This window comes from Rutidosis leptorrhynchoides, chromosome 5 (genome assembly GCF_046630445.1).
Source record: "Rutidosis leptorrhynchoides isolate AG116_Rl617_1_P2 chromosome 5, CSIRO_AGI_Rlap_v1, whole genome shotgun sequence".
NCBI lineage: Eukaryota > Viridiplantae > Streptophyta > Magnoliopsida > Asterales > Asteraceae > Rutidosis > Rutidosis leptorrhynchoides.
The window spans coordinates 30,743,287-30,760,605 of record NC_092337.1 but is presented as its reverse complement, the minus strand read 5'-3'; positions in this window follow the sequence as shown (position 1 = coordinate 30,760,605).

Sequence of the window (17,319 nt, the reverse complement as noted above, 5' to 3'; positions counted from 1 at the left end):
GAGTTACGAACACAAGGGTTCGACGTTACCACATATGAACGACGATTCACAGAGTTGTGTCTATTGTATTCAGGAGCATTCGAAGATGAAGAAGAGAAGATCGACGCATTTGTAAAAGGGTTACCAGTAAGGATTCAAGAAGATGTGAGTTCACACGAGCCCGCTTCTATACAGAAGGCAAGTCGAATGGCTCATAAACTCATAAATCAGATTGAGGGAAGAATTAAAGAGCAGGCGGCCGAAGAAGCCAACACGAAACAACTCAAGAGGAAGTGGGAGGAAAACGGTGACAAGAGTCACCAGTACAACAACAACAACAATTACAACCACAATTGCAACAACTATCCCAACAGCCATAACAACAATCGCAACAATAACCGCAATCCTAACAATAACTATAACAAACATCCCAACAACAACAACAACTACAACAACCGTTTCAACAACAATAACAACCCCAACAACAACCTCAATAACAACAACGGCAACAAAAATCAAAAACAGCCATGTCATAGGTGTGAAGAAAATCATCAGGGGTTTTGCACGGCATTTTGCAACAGGTGTAAAAGAAATGGTCATAGCGCGACAAAGTGTGAGGTCTACGGACCAAAGTTTAATAGACTAAAGGAACAAATAATGTCGGAACAAGTAATGCCGAAACGAATAGTGTCGGAGCAAGTAATACCAACGCTGTTTGTTATAAATGTGGAAAACCGGGTCACATTATTAGAAATTGCCCGAATCAGGGGAATACTAATGGGCAGGGTCGTGGAAGAGTTTTCAATATTAATGCGGCAGAAGCACAGGAAGACCCGGAGCTTTTTACGGGTACATTTCTTATTGACGATAAATCTGCTTATGTTTTATTTGCTTCGGGTGCGGATAGAAGCTATATGAGTAGAGAATTTTGTGCTAAATTAAGTTGTCCATTGACGCCTTTGGATAGTAAATTTTTACTCGAATTAGCAAACGGTAAATTAATTTCAGCAGATAATATATGTCGGGAGAGAGAAATTAAAATGGGGGATGAAACGTTTAAAATTGATTTAATACCAGTCGAGTTAGGGAGTTTTGACGTAATAATTGGCATGGACTGGTTGAAAAAGGTGAGAGCAGAGGTCGTTTGTTACAAAAATGCGATTCGCATTATGCGTGAAAAAGGAAAACCTTTAATGGTGTACGGAGAAAAGAACAACGCAAAGTTAAATCTTATTAGTAGTTTGAAGGCGCAAAAACTATTAAGAAAAGGTTGTTACGTCATTCTAGCACACATCGAGGAAGTTAAACCTGAAGAAAAGAACATCAGTGATGTTCCCGTCGCAAAAGAATTTTCCGATGTATTTCTGAAAAATTACCGGGATTACCCCCACATCGATCCATTGAATTTCAAATAGATCTTGTACCAGGAGCTGCACCAATAGCTCGTGCTTCATACAGACTCGCACCCAGCGAAATGAAAGAATTACAAAGTCAGTTACAGGAACTTTTAGAGTGTGGTTTCATTCAACCAAGTACATCACCATGGGGAGCTCCTGGTCTGTTTGTCAAGAAGAAAGATGGTACATTCAGGTTGTGTATCGACTACCGAGAGTTGAACAAACTTACCATCAAGAACCGTTACCCATTACCGAGAATCGACGACTTATTTGATCAACTACAAGGTTCGTCGGTTTATTCGAAGATCGATTTACGTTCTGGATATCACCAAATGCGGGTGAAAGAGGATGACATTCTGAAGACTGCTTTTAGGACGCGTTACGGTCATTACGAGTTTATGGTTATGCCGTTTGGATTGACTAACGCACCAGCTGTATTCATGGACCTCATGAACCGAGTGTGTGGGCCATATCTTGACAAGTTTGTCATTGTTTTCATCGATGACATACTTATTTACTCGAAGAATGATCAAGAGCACAAAGAACATTTGAGAAAAGTGCTAGAGTTACTGAGAAAAGAAAAACTGTACTCTAAGTTTTCAAAGTGTGCATTTTGGTTGGAAGAAGTTCAATTCCTCGGTCATATAGTGAACAAAGAAGGTATTCAGGAGGATCCAGCAAAGATTGAAACCGCCGAAAAGTGGGAAACCCCGAAGACTCTGAAACACATACGCCAATTTTTAGGGCTAGCTAGTTATTACAGGAGATTCATCCAAGATTTTTCCAAAATAGCAAAACCCTTGACTTCATTAACGCATAAAGGGAGGAAATTTGAATGGAAGGATGAACAAGAAAAAGCGTTTCAATTGTTGAAGAAAAAGTTAACTACGGCACCTATATTATCATTACCTGAAGGGAATGATGATTTTGTGATATATTGTGACGCCTCAAAGCAAGGTCTCGGTTGTGTAGTAATGCAACGAACGAAAGTAATTGCTTATGCGTCTAGACAATTGAAGATTCACGAGCAGAATTATACGACGCATGATTTGGAATTAGGCGCGGTTGTTTTTGTATTAAAGACTTGGAGGCACTACTTATATGGGGTCAAAAGTATTATATATACCGACCACAAAAGTCTTCAACACATATTTAATCAGAAACAACTGAACATGAGGCAGCGCAGGTGGATTGAATTGTTGAATGATTACGACTTTGAGATTCGTTACCACCTAGGGAAGGCAAATGTGGTAGCCGACGCCTTGAGCAAAAAGAACAGAGAACCCATTCGTGTAAAATCTATGAATATAATGATTCACACTAACCTTACTACTCAAATAAAGGAGGCGCAACAAGGAGTATTAAAAGAGGGAAACTTAAAGGATGAAATACCCAAAGGATCAGAGAAGCATCTTAATATTCGGGAAGACGGAACCCGGTATAGGGCTGAAAGAATTTGGGTACCAAAATTTGGAGATATGAGAGAAATGGTACTTAGAGAAGCTCATAAAACCAGATACTCAATACATCCTGGAACGGGGAAGATGTACAAAGATCTCAAGAAACATTTTTGGTGGCCGGGTATGAAAGCCGATGTTGCTAAATACGTAGGAGAATGTTTAACGTGTTCTAAGGTCAAAGCGGAGCATCAGAAACCATCAGGTCTACTTCAACAACCCGAAATCCTGGAATGGAAATGGGAAAACATTACCATGGATTTCATCACTAAATTACCAAGGACTGCAAGTGGTTTTGATACTATTTGGGTAATAGTTGATCGTCTCACCAAATCAGCACACTTCCTGCCAATAAGATAAGATGACAAGATGGAGAAGTTAACACGACTGTATTTGAAGGAAGTCGTCTCCAGACATGGAATACCAATCTCTATTATCTCTGATAGGGATGGCAGATTTATTTCAAGATTCTGGCAGACATTACAGCAAGCATTAGGAACTCGTCTAGATATGAGTACTACTTATCATCCACAAACTGATGGGCAGAGCGAAAGGACGATATAAACGCTTGAAGACATGCTACGAGCATGTGTTATTGATTTCGGAAACAGTTGGGATCGACACCTTCCGTTAGCAGAATTTTCCTACAAAAATAGCTACCATTCAAGCATTGAGATGGCGCCGTTTGAAGCACTCTATGGTAGAAAGTGCAGGTCTCCAATTTGTTGGAGTGAAGTGGGGGATAGACAGATTACAGGTCCGGAAATAATACAAGAAACTACAGAGAAGATCATCCAAATTCAATAACGGTTGAAAACCGCCTAAAGTAGACAAAAGAGCTACACTGACATTAAAAGAAAAGATATAGAATTTGAAATTGGAGAGATGGTCATGCTTAAAGTTGCACCTTGGAAAGGCGTTGTTCGATTTGGTAAACGAGGGAAACTAAACCCAAGGTATATTGGACCATTCAAGGTTATTGATCGCGTCGGACCAGTAGCTTACCGACTTGAGTTACCTCAACAACTCGCAGCTGTACATAACACTTTCCACTCTCGAATTTGAAGAAATGTTTTGCTAAAGAAGATCTCACTATTCTGTTAGACGAAATCCAAATTAACGAAAAACTTCAATTTATCGAAGAACCCGTCGAAATAATGGATTGTGAGGTTAAAAGACTTAAGCAAAACAAGATACCAATTGTTAAGGTTCGATGGAATGCTCGTAGAGGACCTGAGTTCACCTGGGAATGATAAGATCAGATGAAAAAGAAATACCCGCACTTATTTCCAGAAGATACGTCAACACCTCCAAGTGCTTAAAATTTCGGGACGAAATTTATTTAACTGGTAGGTACTGTAGTGACCCGAACTTTTACACGTTTATTTATATTAATTGAATTTGATAATTACATGATTAAGTGTTTCCAACATATTAAGCAATCAAACTTATTAAGTCGTGATCAATTGAAATAGGTTTCATATAGACAATTGACCACCCAAGTTGACCGGTGATTCACGAACGTTAAAACTTGTAAAAACTATATGATGACATATATATGTTTACATATATAGTTAACATGATATTATGATAAGTAAGTATCTCATTAGGTATTTTAACTATGTGTATATACATAAAAATGAGACTATTGAATTAAGAAAACTCAAAAACGATATATATAACGATTATCGTTATAACAACGTGTTACTAAATACATATGAATCATAATAAGATATTGATACACTATGTTTAATCATGAAATGATAAGTAAACATGTCATTAAGTGTATTAACAATGAACTACATATGTAAAAACAAGACTACTAACTTAATGATTTCGAAACGAGACATATCTGTAACGATTATCGTAGTGATACTATTTAACTGTATATATATCATACTAAGATATATTAATATATCATAATATCATGATAATATAATAATTTAACATCTCTTTAGATATTATAAACAATGGGTTAACAACATTTAACAAGATCGTTAACCTAAAGGTTTCAAAACAACATTTACATGTAACGACTAACGATGACTTAACGACCCAGTTAAAATGTATATACATGTAGTGTTTTAATATGTATTCATACAATTTTGAAAGACTTCAAGACACTTATCAAAATACTTCTACTTAACAAAAATGCTTACAATTACATCCTCATTCAGTTTCATCAACAATTCTACTCGTATGCACCCGTATTTGTACTCGTACAATACACAGCTTTTAGATATATGTACTATTGGTATATACACTCCATTGATCAGCTCTTAACAGACCATGTGAGTCACCTAACACATGTGGGAATCATGATTTGGCAACTAGCATGAAATATCTCATAAAATTACAAAAATATTAGTAATCATTCATGACTTATTTACATGTAAACAAAATTACACATCCCTTATATCTAATCCGTATACCAACGACCAAAAACACCTACAAATACTTTCATTCTTAAATTTTCTTCATCTAATTGATCTCTCTCAAGTTCTCTCTTCAAGTTCTAAGTGTTCTTCATAAATTCTATAAGTTCTAGTTTCATAAAATCAAGAATACTTCCAAGTTTGCTAGCTTACTTCCAATCTTGTAAAGTGATCATCCAACCTCAAGAAATCTTTCTTAATTACAGTAAGATATATTTCTAATACAAGGTAATACTCACATTCAAACTTTGATTCAATTTCTATAACTATAACAATCTTATTTCGAGTGGAAATCTTACTTGAACTTGTTTTCGTGTCATGATTATGCTTCAAGAACTTTCAAGCCATCCAAGGATCCTTTGAAGCTAGATCTATTTTTCTCATTTCCAGTAGGTTTATCCACAAAAATTGAGGTAGTAATTATGTTCATAACATCATTCGATTCATATATATAAAACTACCTTATTCGAAGGTTTAAACTTGAAATCACTAGAACATAGTTTAGTTAATTCTAAACTTGTTCGCAAACAAAAGTTAATCCTTCTAACTTGACTTTTAAAATCAACTAAACACATGTTCTATATCTATATGATATGCTAACTTAATGATTTAAAACCTGGAAACACGAAAAACACCGTAAAACCGGACATACGCCGTCGTAGTAACACCGCGGGCTGTTTTGGGTTTGATAATTAAAAACTATGATAAACTTTGATTTAAAAGTTGTTCTTTTGGAAAAATGATTTTTCTTATGAACATGAAACTATATCCAAAAATCATGGTTAAACTCAAAGTGGAAGTATGTTTTTCAAAATGGTCATCAAGACGTCGTTCTTTCTACTAAAATGACTAGCTCTTACAAAAATGACTTGTAACTTATATTTCCAACTATAAACCTATACTTTTTCTGTTTAGATTTATAAAATATAGTTCAATATGAAACCATAGCAATTTGATTCACTCAAAACGGATTTAAAACGAAGAAGTTATGGGTAAAACAAGATTGGATATTTTTTGATTGTTGTAGCTACGGGAAATATTGTAACAAATCTATATTAATCATATCCTAGCTAACTTATATTGTATTATACATGTATTCTAATATATTATGTAATCTTGGGATACCATAGACACGTATGCAAATGTTTTGACATATCATATCGACCCATCTATATACATTATTTGGAACAACCATAGACACTCTATATGCAGTAATGTTGGAGTTAGCTATACAGGGTTGAGGTTGATTTCAAAAATATATATACTTTGAGTTGTGATCTAGCCTGAGACGTGTATACACTGGGTCGTGGATTGGGTCAAGATAATATATATCAATTTATTTTCTGTACATCTAACTATGGACAACTAGTTGTAGGTTACTAACGAGGACAGCTGACTTAATAAACTTAAAACATTAAAACGTATTAAAAATGTTGTAAATATATTTTTAACATACTTTGATATATATGTACATATTTGTTATAGGTTTTCGTGAATCGACCAGTGGCCAAGTCTTACTTCCCGACGAAGTAAAAATCTGTGAAAGTGAGTTATAGTCCCACTTTTAAAATCTAATATTTTGGGATAAGAATACATGCAGTTTTATAAATGTTTTACGAAATAGACACAAGTAAATGAAACTACATTATATGGGTGAATGATCGAAGCCGAATATGCCCCTTTTGCTTGGTAGCCTAAGAATTAGTAAACCGATCTACTAATTGACGCGAATCCTAAAGATAGATCTATTGGGCCTAACAAACCCCATCCAAAGTACCGGATGCTTTAGTACTTCGAATTCGTTTTTATCATGTCCGAAGGATTTCCCGGAATGATAGGGGATATTCTTATATGCATCTTGTTAATGTTGGTTACCAGGTGTTCACCATATGAATGATTTTTATCTCTATGTATGGGATGTATATTGAAATATGAAATCTTGTGGTTTATTATTATGATTTGATAATATATAGGTTAAACCTATAACTCACCAACATTTTTGTTGACGTTTTAAGCATGTTTATTCTCAGGTGATTATTAAGAGCTTCCGCTGTTGCATACTAAAATAAGGACAAGATTTGGAGTCCATGCTTATATGATATTATGTAAAAACTGCATTCAAGAAACTTATTTTTGATGTAATATATTCTTATTGTAAACCATTATGTAATAGTCGTGTGTAAACGGTATATTTTAGATTATCATTATTTGATAATCTACGTAATGCTTTTTAAACCTTTTATAGATAAAATAAAGGTTATGGTTGTTTTAAAAATGAATGCAGTCTTTGAAAAACATCTCATATAGAGGTCAAAACCTCGCAACGAAATCAATTAATATGGAACGTTTATAATCAATATGAACGGGACATTTCAGTTCGGCCTGCGCGATGCGGCGGAGTGTTTCGAGTTACATATTCATATTTAACATAGCGTTATGTATTTACAGGAACAAAGTAGCTATGATCTATTTAAAATAGATTGTCTGCATACACTACATACATTAGATACATAATTAGATACATAGGCAAAATAGGTACTCTTAACATTTATTCCCTCTTCTTGCAAGGAGTAAACAAGTGAATTACTTGTTACACCCATAAATTATTATTTTTTAAAACAAAACATTCATTATATATATATATATATATATATATATATATATATATATATATATAATATTTACAATGTAGTTCTAATACTAAATGCAGAGAATGGATAGAAACAAAATCACAAAATGACTATATGACTGCTATCAGCTAGTATAACATTAGTATTCCCACCTCTGATCCTCCTTTTGAAGGGTCAGTTATGCCTATATTGACCCTTCAAAATCACTTACCTGTTGTTATGTTCTTACCAAAGTGAATAAGAAGAATACATACACTCGTTAGAGTGTATGTATTGTACCAGTGGCGGAACTTGGAACAATTTCTTTAGGAGGACCGAGGAGGCGAGGACAATGTAAATTTTAAAATACATAAATTTTAATTTTGATAAGAAAATTGCCATCTGTAAATACTCATCCTGTAGTAAACTCTTTAATTTGTTTGGATCGATGGGAATTTGACTACAAAAAATAACCTGATGGCTAGCCTTAAAAATCATAGAAAAAAATATTTTGAACTAATTTATAGGGAGTATATGTAGCACTCATAAAAAGTGAAGAGTAACTGTAAAAAAGATTAGAGAGGCCAATATATTCACTAGAACGTACTCCGTATAAGATTGTTAGAACATACAAATATCAAACTTTAAAAGACAATATATTTACACTACTACCCCAAACATGTGGGATGGCCAAAACCCTCTTTGGTCTATGCATAGTTCCGCCTATGTATTGTACAATTAGCAATAGTCTCCTATTTACTGTGCATTGATGTTACCTTCGTACATCAGGGATATGAGGTGATATATATAATTTTTAAAGAAACATGTTACAGAAAACTCTAATACCTCAATGTATCGTTTGATGAAGGAGAGGTCTCAAACTACATGACTATGTTTGGCCAATAATCAAACTGGTGTTGTAAATCCAACACATCAGACAATCAATACCCAGAACATACATACAAACCTAAACTGATGTTGTTAACAATAATAATAAGATAAGAAATCAACTTTATACATCAAGCCACTATAAATGGAACAACTGAATAATCAGTTATTATTATCAGTTAAAAACGAACTTTATGAATAACAACAATCAAAATTAACCAAATGACATTTAGAAGAGTAAATACCTAACATGGTATGATAATCGTCGAGTTCGTACATCTGTTCCTGCAGATGACCTATTTATTTGAAATTACCTATTTCTTTGAAATCGGATATTGTAATCTAATTCTTTGATTAATCTGATTCTTCAGTTATTCAATGAATCGGATATGGAAATGACCAAGTCGATTTGAGAGATCCTGGAATTGACATATTTATTTGAAATGTGGAAAATGATATACATGCAATAAATTATCTATACCTAGAGAAACCTTTCTCGACATTGCAATTGAGTCATTCCAGAGACAAATATACATATTGTTCCAGTTCTTTGCTCCAAATAGTCTAGCGGCTATTTTAAGACATTTGCCCTCATCTGAATCCCATTTCTCAATTCTTTCCCTCAGCGGGTTCAAAGACTGTTTCCATCTGAATACATACACATATAATGTAGTAGCAATTAGGATCAGCATACAAGTATATATAGATATGTTCAACAGTTAATATCATATCATACAAATATCATACAATATCTATATCTATTATGATCATAAGATGAACTACAACTGCTAGCAATCAGATATCAACCTAAAATCAGTTCAATTTTGGATTATAAACTTCAAATTCACTTATGACAATAATAACTTTATTTATAGATAATCAAAAGCATGAAATGAAAATACAAATTTACTTCAATACTTACGATCTTACCGGCGACAATCTCAAATGTATCAACATATGTAGCTGCACCAAAAATTCAATTCAATCAAGTTCAATTTAATCTTCAACAAAATCATGATGTATAAAACTAAGATTAATGAAAAAAGTAGAACCTGGATGAATTTCACCGAAGGATCCACTTCCGATCTTATAGTCGAGTTTATACTTTCCACCGACAATCTTATCCATACAATTTGACCGATCAAACCTCATGATTTCTAAATCCACACATTCTATACTTCTGATTTCAAGTTCACCATCTCCACAAATCGATATAAACCCTAAATCCACATGAAGGTAGAAATAGATTATAAACCAAGATTGTATAATGATTAAACAGAGTAACCGAACAAATTAAGTTCAATTGACCTTAACCTGTGCAATGGAAAGCTCTATTGATGTCTTATTGGTATTAACTACATCGTCCTTTAAGGGTGGATTATTCCTTGTACTCAATTTCTTCATGAAATATTTCTTCGGTAATTCTTGAAGAGGTAACTTCTATTTCCACTATAGGTCCCCGATAATGCGAGAACTCTCAGTTGTACTTTTGATATAAGAGGTTGTACATAAACATACTACAAACATATAGAAGCGCATTCTTAAAATTTCAACCTGCAGAACAAGGTTTGATGTCTTAGTTTACAATCTCAACAACAATTTCTTCAATTTCAACCCCTTCAGTAGGGTCAGCTTCCAGGTGTCTCTATTAGTGATTGCAAGATCGCCTGCTTCAGTCTCTATATCCATAAATAAAACTGAAACTAAAAACAACCCACCATAAAGTAAGATAATCAGTAGATGTATATAGGAAATTGAAGACTCACAAGCAATTTGATAGAGAATTAAAAGACTCACAATCAAATTAATGATTGAATTTAGCAAATTTGATAGAGAATTTACCTGCAAGCGATGAATTCATGGGTCAATCAAAATAAAAAAGTAATAACCATATATACAAACAGAATTTTAAAATTACAAATTATCCTACTCGGCCCTATTTGTATACTATTTGTATTTTTAGAAAGATCACCAGAAAATTAGATTTTACTACCACGTACCTTCAATATTGTTTTTTTTTTCGAAAGGCAAGTAAATTTTATTATAAATATAAAAGGTACACGAGATAAAAACTAGCAAAGAGCTAGACAGGACACGAGGCAACACACACCCGCACAATTAAAACGTACACACAACCATAAACATGAAACTATATTGGACACAAACACGAGGGCATTAGATGCAACACGACACGATACTAAAATAAATTATGTTTCCGAGTCCGATGACGCGCATGAAGAGCAGCATGAGTAACTATCAATATTCTCTTCCGAATCATTCATCACATTCTCGATAAAGTATCGCTCATGCCATCGAAAATTATCCCGACGTCGGTTACGCTTCATATTTCTCCTATGCCACACATGTTTAATAAAATGACTTTTAATCAAAGGATGAGTTTTTTCCTTTTAACACGGAAACGAGCTACCGCGGTATATTTTGAACAAGAGGACACGTCTTGCAAGTCAGCACAATCACTTCCGTTTGGATTAGGGTCACCTACATCACGATCGTCTGTACCCAGGCCCATCCCATTTACTTCTTCACATCCTCCATTAAAGTCCTTTGAATTCAACGCATCATTAATATGAAGTGAATTGTCATATTTATTTAAAGAATCATTCAACCCACTTGATAATTCTTCATTCTCCTTAACAGGCCCAACATTGAGGCCCAATGATTTTTTGAGCACAACATTTTTAGTCAGCTCAATGGAGTCCGCCAAATTGTGTAATTTGAATTCATTTGAACTTGAACAAGATTTCTTGGGACTTGGAACCTGCACCTCGACTAACGGGTCAATGGCATACATATCGGGTTGAGAGCTCGAGGCAAAATTCTCGAAGAAGGAGATGCACGATGCTCCACCATGATCATCTTGAAACACACGTTCCCCAGCCACCATAGAGACACCGGAAGACACGTTTCCGGTGACCGGGAATTTCCCAAACATGCCAATTTCTTCTTGGTTAGGCGACGATGGTGGTGGAGGTGGAGCAGAGAAGTTAGCTTCCCTAGTATCGAGAACAATGAACTCGTCATCCGAGCTCTTTTCCATCTTCAACTCAACTCCAATAGGGGAGTCACCATCCTGGGCAAAACAAGAACCCTTGTTGTCTTCTTCGATCAAACACCACGAATATTTATCTTTATTAAAGTTGAAGACGAGCTTGTGATCTTTAATAGAAGCTTGGATATTCATTTCAAAAACCTTGCCATTAACCTTTATCTCGATATGGTTTGGAGATCCATGAGTCTTTCCGAAATGCTTAAGGTTAGAATGGCATATGTGACGATCGCTCCAAATCCATATGGACGAACACGTCATTCATTGATTTCATTGCGAGGTATTTGATCTCTATGTGATACATTTTGTAACATTGTATTCGTTTGAAAAGGTATTTCATAAATGAATATATAAATTCCAGGTTTTTAACATCTGATGATTTCTACGTATAGACAATCACCATTTAATGGTTTACAATAATACATCTGTTGACAATACAGTCAAAATAAGATACATGGTAATGGTTTGGTGAATGCAAGTTTCTTGTATATAGCATGTATGACTCCAAGCACATATCTTGTATCACGTATAAGCAAACAGCGGAAGACTTCTAGAAACCTGAGAATAAACATGCTTCAAGTGTCAACACAAAGGTTGGTGAGTTCATAGTTTTAATATTACACATAATCCGTATATCAATGTGGATTACAAAAGTTCAGTTGTTTTATTCAAAACGTTTATCAATAGGTTTTACATAAAAGGTGGATCACAAGATTTCAGTTGTTTCATCCGAAACGTTTATCAATCGGTTCTACAAAATTGAGCACCCTGGTAACTAAACTTTAACGTTTATATAATTTGTACCCTCTGTATAATCATCTTAATAATACACGCAAACCAACGTGTACGCTTCTCAAATAGCATACGTCCGTTAAAAGGCTAGCGCTCTAGCTCGAACGGGGATGTCAAGCCCTATGGATCCATATACTACTACTCGCGCCCACCAGTTCTTATAACTGACAGTTACTAGTTACCAAAGCTAAGGGATTTTCGGTTCAAACTCGGTGTAGAATTTAGTATGTACTTGTATCCATTGCGTTTGAAATAAAGTGCATGTATTCTCAGCCCAAAAATATAGATTGCAAAAGCAATTAAAAAGGGAGCAAATGAAACTCACGCATATAAATATTGTATATCGGTTAATAAAGCATTTGCATGTATTCTCAGCCCAAAAATGTAGAGAGTAAAAGGGATCTTATGAAACTCACTCAAATCAGTTTTAGTTTTTGTATTCATTTTATAAAACAGCGCATGTATTCTCAGCCCAAAAATATGTATAAAAAGGGATCAATGAACTCACTGTTTAATATTGATATACAATATTGCAGGAAAGCACGTAGACGCATCGGAGATGATAAACACGAGGTTTGTTTCACAAAAATACCCCCGAACATTACCCATAATTTCCTTGGCAACCCATATTTTCCTTAGCTCTAGCTCGCTCGGAAACTTGTTTTGAAAATTACTTGGACAGCACTCCGTCGTAATATTTTATGTACATTATTATTTTTGTATCGCAAAAATAATAATACTAATAATAAAAATAATAAGATTAATAATAATCTTATTATTAATAATAATAATAATAAATAATTAAAATAAATACGGAGTAATATGTATATTTGTGTATGTTTTTTTTTTCTTTCTTCACTCGGCAAAAAATGTTGCAATTTATAGAACCTGGCCTGAAATCTGGAGTCATGCGACTCGCATGGAAATGGCCTTCTGACCATGCGACTCGCATGAGGACCAGGGACAGCTCACATTGTTTTGGCTCCTAGCTTGTCGACATAATATAAAATAAATATAAATATATAAATAATTAATATAATTATTTATATATTATATTTTATTCTTGTGCATAGTAGACTTGTAATTTTTGTTCCGATAAGTCGTACGTCATCACTCGACTTATGTCCCGGTTCCGGTTTCTCGAACGCATTTTCGTACGCTTAGAAAACTTGCATTTTACATTTCGTGACACGTACCTTTGTCAAAATATAGCCTTAAATTATCCCTTAATTATATCACTCAAAGTGTATCTTAAACTTTCGAGTGTTTTGGTCATTTACTTCTATAAATCATCGTCTCGCTATTTGTTAAAACACATTTTTATAATAGTGTTTTACTGTAGCAAAGTCAAATTTTACTGTAGCAATTCACTGTAGCAAAGTTAATTTCACTGTAGCAAATAGTGATTTTCGAAAACACTGTAGCATTTTGAGTAATGTGGCAATTTGAAAACACTGTAACAAATTAGTGTTTAACTGGTTCATCTTAAACGCTTTAGTTAACTTATCTAAATATCAATTGAATCAATAAACGAATGTTACTATCGTTTATTATATATATGTATATATCTTTTTAATATACATAAATCAGTTTTTAAATACACATTGAAAGTTATTTATAAATAAATTTTAATAATAAATATTTCAACTTATCATATACATTCAAATAGATATTTAAACCAATAAGTTTAATGTACGGTATCAAACAATTAATACATTGTTACCTTTTCATGTTATAGTATATATGTATCTATTTACATATAATTGTTCGCGAATCGTCGAAAACAACCGAAGGGTATTTAAATATATAAAAGTAATTCAAAAATTTTGAGATTCAGTTTTACAGACTTTGTTTATCGTGTCGAAATCATTAATCCTTTAAAGATTAAGTTTAAATTTAGTCGAAATTTCTGGGTCATCACAGCATACGGGAGGTTGAAACGAAAGGTTGGTCGGATGCAAATAGCAGCGATGGAACCGTCATCCATCATCGATGAAACCCAATTTGTCGATGCGATCACTAATTTAATCAAGCCCTAGAATTACACAATTACAAACGCTGATAATATCGGCAATTGAAGGAAGATAACAAGTTGGGAATTCTAATCTGATTCAAAGAAAATGAGATAAGCGGCAGTGTCGATGATTAGGGTTTTGTTTTTCCCGAGGGTCGTGAATGAATGACCTCGATGAAACCCTTCTTTGTTAATTTTCTTTCGTGTTTTTTTAATTAATTATTAGAAAAGGGTATTTTAGGGATGAGTATTTTTAAAATTGATTTATTAGCTAATATTTTTAGTGGATGATTAAGAACCATTGGATGAAGGGGTATTGTAATGTAATTTTCTAATCTAACGGTGATTAAAGGGGTTTTGAAAATATTTTATTAGCTAATCAAGACTCTCTTTTAACGTATATAGTGAATAATGAATAGTGATAGTGATAGTTGTAACTTGTAGTAAGAGATCTGGAAATAGCTCGTCTACTTCGTTGTCTACCATTCGAAACGCCAATACTATTTCAATTGCTTTTATGTTGTTCAACATTCTTTTGTTATATTCAAAGTTTTTTTGTTATGTATTTATATTCATATATGTGTATATAGAGAGCATAATATATGGAATATGTTTATTTTAGAAAAAAAATCTAATGACATGCCTTTAGGGAATAAATTGTAAAAAAAAATGATGATACTTTTTGTTAAGTTAATTGTGCGGAATGAACGGTTCTTTTAATTGTACAAGAAAATAATGCATATTATAATTTATTAATGACAACTTTAGGGTTGTCATGAGAAAATTATTATTTTTATGTACTTTTAGTTTATTTTTCTTGTAATAATAACAAATATTGAAAGTATAAATGTAATATAAAATACAATTATTTATGTACTTATTAATTTTAGTTATGTTTTATAAAATTAGTTATATTTTAGTTATTTAAAGTTTATTTTATTTGTTTACGTAACAACAAAAATAATATTATAATTATTAAATAAATTAAATTGAATTCATTCTCAATTCGAAATAACATTATTTTATTTTGGTGAAAACTTTGAATAGAACAATAATAAACAACTCCTCCAATATTTCAGCTTCAAATATCTTGTAAAATCCGTGGATCATGCTATTGTATCTTGTAGTTTCGCAATAAATATTTGGCAAGGTGGCTATAGTTGGTGGAATCTAAATGTTCCCGGTAATATGAATATCACTAACGCATTCCTAGGCGACGGTGATAGTCTCATGTCAGGTCCTCTAGAGAAAGCGTGGCAAGCGGTCCAATGGGCTACCGGGTACTATATTTGGAAGAATAGGAACCTAAAAGTTTTTGACAAAGACTCATGGGCATCTTCGAAGGTCATATGCAAAATTCAAGTAAAGACATATGAGTGGATCTCTAACCGGTCGAAGAAACACACCTTCTCTTGGCTACAGTGGCTGTCAAACCCGAGAGAATTAGGATGCCCGAACTCTTTCAATATCGATCCGGGCTGATTCTATGCGATTTTCGAGATTGTATTGTAAATTAAAGTAAATAGTTTTGTGTATCTTTAGTTTAGAAGTTGTGTTATATTTTGTGATTTTGTTTTGCAGTATTCTGTTTACTGCATAAACACCTATGTATAAATTTTTTATATATAATACATATGCAGCCTTTCAAAAAAAAAAATATCTTGTAAAATTTGGACTGGACATCGAACGGACAGGTTATCACTGTCAGTCCTCTAACAGTCTTGAAAGTATAATACAAGTATTTGTTTTTATTTTAATTATAAATTACAAATTACAATTACAATATTATGTTTGAGTATGACTTATGAAATAAATCACCATCATAGATAAAAATATGCAATTCATTGATAAAACTCCATACATTTCTTGTAAGTAAAATTCTCATAATCTAAAACATTCAGTTTTTTTTATTGAAAAAACACTATTTTTATTTTATACGTATATAAAACAACAAGAATAGTTTTGTATTATCCAGCCATGAATATAGATAACCTTTATGAAAACTCTATTATTCTTTAGATCTATACATATACTGATATACATATCAAGATTATAAGTAAAATATAGTATATATTTTTAGTTATTTTCAGTTTGATAACTTTCAAAAGATAACTTAGTGATAATTGATACCTAGATAATGGGTGTGTTTAGGTGACTAGCTTTTACTAGTGTATGGGAGTTTGGATTTATGATTTTATCAAGCTACAAGTCATAAGTTTTGTTTGGTAGACAATAAAATGTAGAGCTTATAGAAAAAATAAGCGTCAGCTATAAGCTCCAGGTCATTTACCAAAAACTTACAAAAAAATAAGTTTCAGCTTCCCGCCAAAAATAATAAGCTCCAGCTTTCAGCTCCATCTATAAGCTTCCAGCTCCAGCTAGTTCAGCCAAACACACCCAATAAGTTTAAGGTTCAAATTTTGTAAACATCATATTTTGTAACGGGATAATACAGTTAGACTGTGTGCATCTAAGTAAAAAATAATCGTCCTTCACGAATGACATGAATAAGCAAATATCTCATTCGTTTTCAATTTGCAGGACTTAAAAAAAAAGCATCACAAATGAAAAAATTCATTCCAAAAGCTCTGTCAATCACACTTAAAATCATCTGGTATTTGAGTTAGTTTAAAACTTTGTGAAAGTCGGGTTTTAAACATTATCGTGATATTTGAGTTGTT